The sequence below is a fragment of the Trichechus manatus genome, unplaced genomic scaffold (genome assembly GCF_000243295.1).
Source record: "Trichechus manatus latirostris isolate Lorelei unplaced genomic scaffold, TriManLat1.0 scaffold00038, whole genome shotgun sequence".
In the NCBI taxonomy this organism is placed as follows: Eukaryota; Metazoa; Chordata; class Mammalia; order Sirenia; family Trichechidae; genus Trichechus; species Trichechus manatus.
Genome location: NW_004443974.1, coordinates 4,989,485 through 4,999,940, shown reverse-complemented (window position 1 = coordinate 4,999,940; position 10,456 = coordinate 4,989,485). Strand labels below are relative to the sequence as shown.

Genomic DNA, 10,456 nt, shown 5'->3' with positions numbered 1-10,456 from the left:
TATATATATATACACACACAGTTTGGTTTTGGTTTTTATATGCGTATATATATGTATATATATACACCACAGCATACCATACCATACAATCTTGCCCTTGTTGAGAAACAATCCTTCATGGGTCTCTTGTGTTTATGCACATCTTGTGAGTAGAGGCACTGATTGCCCTTTGTTCCAGACTATCTTTTAGAAAAACAGTATCTCCCTCTGGGGCAAAGAACAAAATACCTACTGCCTATTATAAAAGATTTGGGTTCCTTAAGCTCAGAGTTCCTCTCCTGTAACACAACGCACTGTGTGTGCAGGCATCCATCTAGACTCATCTACATCAACCCCATGGAACTTGGAGGCAAGGGAAACTGATATAAATATGCTGATGCTCACGCTGCTTGCTGTGCTGTGAACCAGAAAGACTATTTCTCTGACCCAGGAGTCTCATATCTTCTGCCTGCATCCATGAAACTGTAGCAGACTTATTTTTCAGCTTGCAAGTAGGGTAAAATGTCAGTTCTATACAGTACATGTTATGTTTGTTTCATGGTGAGAGTCACCATCAGTTTAATAAAATGTATTACATCACACATGCTTTTAACTTACAAGATTTCCAATGTATACATAAGGTCAAACAAAGCAATAAAGAAATAATTTAAATACCGAATCTGCCCTTCCTTTTTCTAAATCAGAACATGCCTTGGAGAAAGCATGAGATGAAAGAGCTGAATCTGTTCCTTTCCCAGTAGGTATCAGTTTCCTTGTGGATATCCTAGTGTGGTCATTTTGCCTCACTGAGTGTGATTCTAAAGTTCAAAGATGCATATTTTTTTCATACAACATGGCCTCTAAATGTAAGCCACCCACTTCACCTGGTATTCAACCAAAGAAATAGGGATCAGATCCATTGCCAGAGGAAAAGTAAGAGACAATATATCAGACTCCAGTGTGGTGCTTTGCAGAGAAATTTTTCTTAACTTAGAGATTGTTCCATACATATCAGGACATACCCATGTGCCTCATTCTTTTTAACTGCTACATAGTATTCTACAATATGAATGTACTATAGTTTACTTAGACAGCTCTCTAGTGACAGATATTTAGTCCCTAGTCTTTTACTATTACAAAATGCTGCAATGAATATTCCTATTATACTTCTCTTCTCATATAAACAGCTTTTTAAGAAAAAGTTAATCCGAAGTCTTTATGGATGTTTGGCAATGAACAAAAAACAAGCAAAAAAGCCTGTCACCATCACAATTCTTCTTAATTATGCTGCGACTGATCACCACAGTCTCTCCTAATTTTGAATATTCTATGACTTATTACAAAAAAAAAAAAAAAAACCTCCCAAATCAGTTACCATCAAGTTGATTCCAACTCACGGTGACACCATGTGTTTCAGAGTAGAAGTGCACTCTATAAGGTTTTCAATGGCTGTGATTTTTTGGAAGTGGATTGCCAGGCCTTCCTTCCAGTGACTTATTGCAAGAATTGATCATTTTTACTGTCGTTAATTGCATTTCTTAACATGTGACAAGCAATCTGCAATCACATCAATGTTTTTCTTCAATCCTGCATCAAAATATAATGTCTTTGACACATACTTAAGCAATAATTAGGGATCCACATTTAAATTGGCTGCGGTGCTATAAGTGCAAATAAGGGAAGAAGTATAGAATAGCGACTAGGAATGGGAACTCTGAAGTCAGATGTACCTGGGTTCAAGTCCCAGCATTGCCAATTCTTACCTGAGACTCAGTTTTCCATTCATAAAATGATGTGAATATAGGTACTGACTTCACAGGAGTGTTATAGGAATTAAATAATACGCATGATTCCACCTTGCAACCTCGCCAGCATCTTAGAACAGTTCTTGGCACATAATGTGTTCAGTAACCATTAGCTATACAGAAAGATCTCAACTCAGGTTGCAGCTGGATATAGGAGAAACTTTCTAGCCAGATCTAAGTTCATACCTGAACAAGTAATGATAATTGGCTCATAGCTTTCTGTTCTATTTAGCACAGGCTAATTTCTTGATTTCAGAAATGTTAAAATGTGACTGTCATGGATTGAATTATGTCCCCCCAAAAATATCTGTCAACTTGGCTGGGTCATGATTCCTAGTATTGTATGATCGTGTACCATTTCATAATCTGATCTGATTTCCTTATGTGTTGTAAACTCTATCACTATGATGTAATAAGATGGATTAGCGGCAGTTATACTGATTAGGCAGTGCCGGGGGCAGAGTGCATCCTTTGGACCTGAGGTTCCTGCGTTGAGATGCTCCTACACCAAGGGAAGACTGATGCATCACAAGGACCTTCCTCCAGAGCCAACAGAGAGAGAAAGCTTTCCCCTGGAGCTGATGCCTTGAATTTGGACTTGTAGCCTAGTAGACTGTGAGAGAATAAATTTCTCTTTGTTAAAGCCATCCACTTGTGATATTTCTGTTATAGCAGCACTAGATGACTAAGATAGTGACTAAAACAATCAAACAAGCTACACTTATTAAAGAATGGAAGCATAGACTTCTAGGGCTGGAAAGGATTTCAGCATCACCTTATATTAGCATATCATGTAATAATCATTCCCATTTACTTAATTCTTATTATATTCCAGGAGTTTCGCATGTATTATCTCATTTAATTTTCAGAAGGAGCCATATATGATACACATCATTATCCCTATTTTGTAGACGAAGAAACTGAGGGTCTGAGAAATCAAGTGATATGCTCAAGGGCATACCATTAGTGTGGCAGAGCAGGGATTCATACCTAGGTCTTTCTGAAAGTGAGATTTTTAAATTGCAATACATTTTTCCAATGAACTCTCGCTGGCAGAACCAGCTTATGAAAAGTCTTGAACGCCAAGAGCAAGCTTGAACTTGAGGGGACTGAGGCAGGGCTGGCTTATCCATTCGGCACAGCGCTTAGGTCCCACACTTTTAGGAGCCCACAAAAATGTTTTACATTCTTTTAAAATAGAAGCAAAAAAAAAAAAAAAAAGAATTTTTAGGTCGAAGAAAATGTTTTGCTATTAATACATTCATCTTTATATCGACACACTTGTAAAATATAATTTTAAATATGCATATACATATATATATATATATATATATTCTTTTTTTTTTTTTTACGGAGGAAGGGCCCATTAAGGCAAAAATGCCCAGGGCACACCACCGAAGTGCGCTAAACTTTCTGGGAAGGTAATATTAGCCGACCAAATTGGAAGATGTGGAGTGGTATATAAATTGTGAAAAATGGTCACTATTTCCCTCCTCTTGTCAAGACGCCCCCCATCCCAAGTAGGGCTAAAAGGGCAGAAGTGAAACACAGGTCAGAAAGGGCCACTTCCTAGCTGCGTAATCTTGGACAAGTGATTTGATCTGAGCATCAGTTTCGCCATTGATAAAATGGGGATACTTGCCTCCTGGGTTTGTGACTTAATCTGCCTTGCTCACCGCTAAGTACGAAGCAATCCGTAAATACACGTTGAATGAATGCAGGAAACGCGTGCTTAGCACAGAGGCCAGCATACGGTAAACGTCCAGTAAGTGGCAGTTGCTGGCATTAAAAATAGTAAAAAGTCCCCAGAGTGACAATCCTAGTTCTCAAGACCCCGACGGACCTCAGCAGGTTCTACGCGAACCTGCGCAGTAACTTCTCCAGGAGACGAGTATACGCGACCGCGGTTGCGTATAAGCGCTTTTCTCCGCCCCTTCAGGCACGAGGGCGAGCTCGTTGCGCCTCCGCGGCGACGCGACGAGTCCAAAGCGGAGGACTAAGGAAGGGGCGTGGCTAGTAGGCCGAGCCTCGGCCACCTTCTTCCGGGCTCCGCCACCTGCGCGCGCATCCTTCTCCCCCCTTCTTTTGTGGTCCGGCCCATTGCGAGGGTGACAGGAAACCCTGTGCAGGGAGCGCCGCCATCTTGGGCCAGCCCGAGGAAGATCCTGAGGGAGCCTCAGGAGCAGTTGCTACCGCCACCGCTACTGCAGCCACCGGGTCTACATCTCCTCGGCCAGCCCGCGTACCCGCGGGGCCTCGGCCGACCGCCCCTGCCTCCTCTCTCTCTGCGTCTGCATTCCTCTTCCTCGTCCTGACGCCCCCCTCCCGCCCGGAAAGCTGCCCAGCCACCAGCAACCCCCCAGGTAACGCAGACCTTCTGCTGTGGCCGTCTAGCTGGGGCCTCCGCTCGGTTCTTCCGAGGGGCGGGGACGGGGACGATGGTGAGCCGGGGTGCAGGCGGGCGGAGCCGTAGGGGCAGGCCCTGTCAGGCCGCGGCGAGCCTGGGGTCGGCGGTCGGCGGTGGTCGCCGCGGCCTGACTGGACTCCCGTGTGGGGGCGGAAGGTGCCCCCAGCGCTGCCCCTGCCAGAGCCTCCTTCGCCTCTCCACCCCAGCGGAGACCTTCGAGGCGCGCGGGAAGGGTGTGTTCCGGCCTCGCCTTCCCCGCCTCGTCGGCCAGTCTGGGCAAAATCGCATCTCCTGCAGGCCTCTCTCCTTGGTGCCAGTCGCCGAGGCTGCAGACCATCCCCCGGTGTTTTTCCACCCGTGTCGCGCGCCTTCCAACCCACAAGTCCCAAACGTGGCATTCCCCATTCTATAGACTTTAGCCGGCCCTGAGTTCAAAAGGCATCTTGGAGTGGCTCCGGTGTCCTTGTTGATGTGGGTAGACTGTCTCGGGACTCGGGCTAGGGAAGAGGTCTGTGGGGCTGTGCTTGCTCACAGTGAGTCTGAGAGGTTAGGTAACTTAAGAGATCATTATTGGGTGAGTCCCTATAAGGCCGATGACATCCTGTAAAAACATGAGCCCAGAGTGGCATCAAGAAATAAAAAAGTTTTGGCATTTATGGAATTTAAGAAAAGAGGAAGAAACAAGCACGTTTGGAGGGTTGGCACCCTACTGTGTGCCAGGCACGGTTCTAGGTGTCTTCACACTTTTGTTTGAGCCTTCATAGCCCTTGGAGGTTAAATTGAGTTTTCCCCACTTTACAAGTGGGAAAATTGAGGCTTGAAGTTGCTGTATGGCTGATTAATGATGGTCCCTCCGAACAAACTGGCCTCTTCCCACTCTGGCTGGTGTTTTCTGTATTACACTTAAAAGTTAGGCCAAGGTGAAAAGCATGACCATTTAAAATGCAGCTACAATTTAATCCCTTTTTTCCGGTATTCAGATAGTTTATTACCACTTTGTAGCTCAGAGTCCATGATGTCAGCCACGGCACTGTCAGTCCTCATTCTTACAGCCTCAGGGGAGAGTTGGCAGGATTTACATTTTATATAAAATTGAGGTTATAAGAGGGCAAGTGCTTTCCTGGTGGTCCCACAGCAAGTGTCAGAGTCTAGATTTGAACTCTTGCAAAGTTTGTTGCTCGTTTCATTGCTACACCACAACTACGTTTTATTAAGATGTGGTTGTTGAGGACAATCTTGACCTAGCAGAATACATCCAATTTTCCACCCCTCTAGCCTCCCAGCTTTTCCAAGATTTTGCTTCCAAGTTCTGCTTAGGCCCTTTTACTTGGTCATCACTTGAGGAGATGAAGCGCTACATTGTTAAAAGTGTTTACTCTTTGTATTTCATGTTAAACTTTATATTTGTTGTATACTGTGCAGCAGAATTTGGAGTGCTCTTACAACTGAATTTTATCAGTATCAAATTTCTTAGTATAGTCTTAGTAAGATATTCTACTGTTGGAGGCAACTTTTTGGTAAAGCAAATAAAATACTGTGTTAACACTGGTGAGAGATGTTCCCTTTTTTTAGAAAGCTTGAAATATTCTTATGTGATTAAAAATGCCAGGCTTGGCTGCAGACAGTGATTTATAAATAGAGGTATCAGAGATTGTTCACTTTTTAAAAACTTTTTATTCTAGAAAATTTTAAACATGTAGAAAGTATAATAGTACAGTGAGCTTTCATGTATACCCATCAGCCAGTGTCAGTTGTGCTCAGTCTTGTTTCATCTATATACACCTGCTCCCCACTCTCCCTGAAGTTATTTTGAAGCACATCTCAGATATACTATTTCATTAGTAATTTTTTTACTGTTACTGTGTAATCCTTTTAACTCTAGTAGTCAGTGCAGTTTTTTTTAAAGTACTTTCCTTCTATGAACAGAGGTGCAGTATTGGAGTACTTTATTTCCTACTCATAGCATAACATCATAATTAGCTGGAAGATTTTTTCTTTCTCTTGGTACATTAAGGAATCCAGTTATTTATTTCCTTATTCACAGTATTAACTTATATAAAAGTATGACATTAAATGTCTTATCAAAAGATTTTTTTTTAAAGTGAATCTCAGAAGTAGGTGGGTTATTTTCAGAGGTTGCACTGCTGTTGAGGAAGGGAAATTGAGTGCTCCTTTTGATTAGATTAGATTAGGAAATTAACTGCAGAAGTTTTGTGTCCACCTAACTGATAAATCAAGTAGCATTCCACTTTACTGGGCCTGCAAGCAAATCAAAGTGCATTCTATTCTTGAGCTCCATGAAGACAGGGACAGTGTTGTCTTTTTGTTCATTACTATATTGTTAAGGTTTAGCAGAATGTTTTGTGTTTATTAGATACTCAAATATTTTTATATTAGACTCACAAAAGCAATCCATCTTGGCTTTGGTGTTTTTAACAAAATGTCTTGCATGTGAAAAAAAACCTTACTAATTTAAATAATGAGGATAAGAATTTAAGTCACTAGGAATATTTAATGAGTTGCTTTTTTTCCCTTTTACATCTTGAGTCTGTTATGTAAATATCGTATGTTCAGAACAGTAACATCATATGTTCTAAGGAGTAGAGTAAAATAGCTGTATAATAGTTGTGAAAGCATTAGGCATAGTGCATAAGTAAAGAGCTAAACTATAAAAAAACTGAAAATATACTATTTCTTTTTTTCAAGTTGATCATTTGATTGACTTCGTAGGATGTTCTCCATATTATTAGTAAATGTGGAAATAATGTTGGAAATGTTATGAGTAGGTGTTTTCTTAAATTTTAAAAAATATTATCAAGTGAATATAGTACATGCTTATTATCATTGAAGGAGCCCTGGTGGCACAGTGGTTAAGCGCTTGGCTGCTAACTGAAAGGTCAGCAGTTCAAACCCACGAGCCACTCCACAGGAGGAAGATGTGCCAGCCTGGTTCTGCAAAGATTTAGAGCCTTGGAAAAACCCTATGGGGCAGTTTTATTATAATTAGTCAGCGCAGAGATGTATAAAGAAAGTTAGTAATTTCCCCCTTCCCTTTTGCTACTCTCTTCCCATGTATTCATTTTAAACAATTTGTTGTGTATCCTTCCATACAATATGCATATAGAGTTGAGTGTGTGTGTATATGCTTAACAATGATATATGCTATTGCATAAAACTGCAACATACTTTTTTTCACTTAACAAAATCATACTTCCTGTTTAATGCTTGTAGATCTAAATTTTTAAAAACTGGATGCATATTTCATAGTACAGATATACTTATTCAGTCATTTCCCTGTTTATGGGAGTTTAGATTGTTTCTAGTTTTTTTGCTGTAAAAGTATTGCATTAAATTCACTTGTACCTTATGTACTGGAACTTTCTGTAGAATGCTTCTAAGTGGATTTCTGGGCCAAAGAGTTATTTGGATTATTTTTAAAATATACTTTCCAAAATGTTGTGGCAATTTAGACTCCCACAAGCAATGTATATGAAAATATCTGTCATCATATCTGTGCTTGCACATTTCAAAACTAGTCATTTATGTGTTCATATAATCTTACTAAGACAGTGTCTGATTCAGTAAATGGAGATCATGCTGTTTTATTTTTTGCACAATAATTACTGTTTAATATGCATTTAGTAACCGTTTAGGTCTGTATTATCCTGGAAATATGTCCATAGTTTTGTTAAGTGCAGAAAAGCATGTTGCAGAATTTTATACAATGGCACACCTCATTTGAAAATATATTCCTCACCTTAAATGGTGTGTTTCATCAAGAGATGAGGTTGAGACATCCTTTGTAAAGCAATATTAAGCGTAGTTAATTTAAAAATTAAGGGGCCACTTGAATACACAGCACAGCAGTTATTAGTGTTTAATATGCATTCAGTAAACATTTCTCTTGACAGCTAGGAAGGTTGAAGGTAAATTTTATATGCACTGATAGTGATATTGTTAAATTTTTAGTATAATTCTTCTCTTTCTTTGATTTTGGTTTTTGCTGTTATTTCATTAGTCTATTTCTGTATGTCTTTTAATAAGCTAGGTTAGGTAGGGATAATTCTGGTGTTTGGAATCAGACCTGAGTTTAAGCTCCAGCTCTCCTATTTATTAACTTTGTAACACTGGCCAAATTAGTGATTTCTTCAAACCTCATGATAATGAGGCTGAAGAATTGTGAGAGTTAAGTAAGAATTATATATGATAATATAGGCAAGAGTAATATAGTATCATCGTATGGTTTTCTCTCAACAAATATTTATCTTAAACTTTTTTGTAAGTAGACATAGTATAAATTATTACTACTGTTATTTATCTCTATATGTTCCAATCACAATGCATCCCCTGAGTGTAATTATTAATAATGCTTATTCAGAATATTAAATTAGAACCAAGTGAGTGAACTGAGAAAGATTTGTGTCCCAAAGCACCACTGCAGGGCTTCATGGTACAACTCATAGCCACGTGGAGGAGGCCGGATGTTGTAGTGGTTCTCTGCAGTCAGAACAGTTGTAGGTTCAGCACAGACTTTGCCGCTTAGCTGTGTGACCTAGGCGTGTTTACTTATCTGTTGAGTATCTTTCCTCGTCTGTAAAATGAGGATAATAGTAGCTGTCTTACAAGGGTAGCAGTAAGGATTAAAAGGAGCCCTGGTGGCATAATGGTTATGTGCTTGGCTACTAACCAAAAGGTTGGTGGCTTGAGCCCACTAGCTGCTGAGAATGTTACAGTCTGCTTCTGTAAAGATTAAAGTCGTTGCTGTCGAGTTGATTCCGACTCATAGCAACCCAATAGGACAGAGTAGAACTGTCCCATAGGGTTTCCAAGGCTGTAAATCTTTGTGGAAGCAGACTGCCACATTTTTCTCCTGTGGAGTGGCTGGTGGGTTGGAACTGCCAACCTTTCAGTTAGCAGTCAAGCGCTTAACCATTGTGCCACCAGGTCTCCTTTTCTGTAAAGATTACAGCTTTGGAAACCCTATGGGGCAGTTCTACTCTATCCTATAGGGTCGCTTTGAGTTGGAATCAACTCAACAGCAATGGGAGTAAGGATCGAATGAAACATTTAGCACATTGTCTGGCATTTGTTAAGTGCCCAGTTATAAATGGTAACTATAATAATTGTGTTTGTTATTAGTTTACAAGTTGTTCATCATGTGTTTGGTGATTCCTGTTGTCTGAGTGTAGTACTCTTTTTTTTTCCCCCTTATGGAAGTCAAAGGCATTAAAAGAAAACATCTGCATGTAAACTTTATTTATTCAAATACTTTTTGTAAAGCATGGAATGAAGTGCATTTTAATCTTGCTAGTAGTTGTGCACAAGTTATAGAATAATACCAAGGATTTTTAATTAGTGGAGATTGTAATGCTGAGTGGTTCATGTTTTCAGAGTGTTTGAATTAGACCAACATTTCTTGCCTTTTTTTGGACTCCCGTCCTATTACTGTGCTGTTTGAGTTCTCAAAACAAAAATACCCTTAAGTAATAGGGGGAAAATCTTTTCTTCCTTTCCAAAGCTAGGTAAAATATATTCCAGACCTTAACAGTGTTATGTTTCATATTCAAGAGATAAGGTTGAGAAATCCTTTGTTAAAGCAATATTAAGCATAGTTAATATTTAAAAGGGGCTGCTTAAAGACAGATCTACTGCAAATACATAGCATAATTTTAATGGAAAATATCAATAAACTAAAGTGTCTTTAAACCTAGTCCTATAGGGTCACTATGAGTCGGAATCAACTTGATGGCAGTGGTTGGAGTCTCTTATTTTAGGAATCCTAGGTGGCACAAACGGTTAAGCACTCGACTACTAACTAAAAGATTGCCTGTTTGAACTCCCCCAGAGACACCTAGGAAGAAAGGCCTGGAGATCTTCTGAAAGGTTATAGCCTTGAAAACCCTACAGAACACAGTTCTACTTTGCAACACATGGGTTCACCATGAGTCAGAACTGACTTGCTGGCAACATTTTTTTTAAAGTATCTTACTTTAGAATAAGAAAGGGGAGACCTATTGTGTGTGTTGTTGGCTACAGTGATCCATACTTTCTGCCTTCCTTTCCTACTGAAATTAGTAAGTTCTGAGTAGTTTCCTTTTACTCTGCTTTTAGAGTTTATTTTCTGATTTGTGATTTTTTTTTTTTCCCTATCAAATTTTTTATATTTTTTTATATTTTCTTGTACTTCAGGTGAAGGCTTACAGAACAAATAGTTTCTCATGAAACAGTAGTACACATGTTGTTTTATGACATTGGTTAACAACCC

At 39.8% G+C, this 10,456-nt stretch overlaps 1 protein-coding gene across 1 annotated transcript in view; it reads left to right on the top strand.

Annotated features, from left to right (window-relative positions):
- Positions 1-3,837: 3,837 nt before the first annotated feature.
- Positions 3,838-10,456, top strand: part of RAB14 (RAB14, member RAS oncogene family) — a 27,154-nt gene continuing 20,535 nt past the window's right edge. Inside the window, exon 1 of the mRNA XM_004375618.2 lies at positions 3,838-4,147. The gene's annotated coding sequence lies outside the window, so the exon portion shown is untranslated. The remainder of the gene's footprint in view (positions 4,148-10,456) is intronic.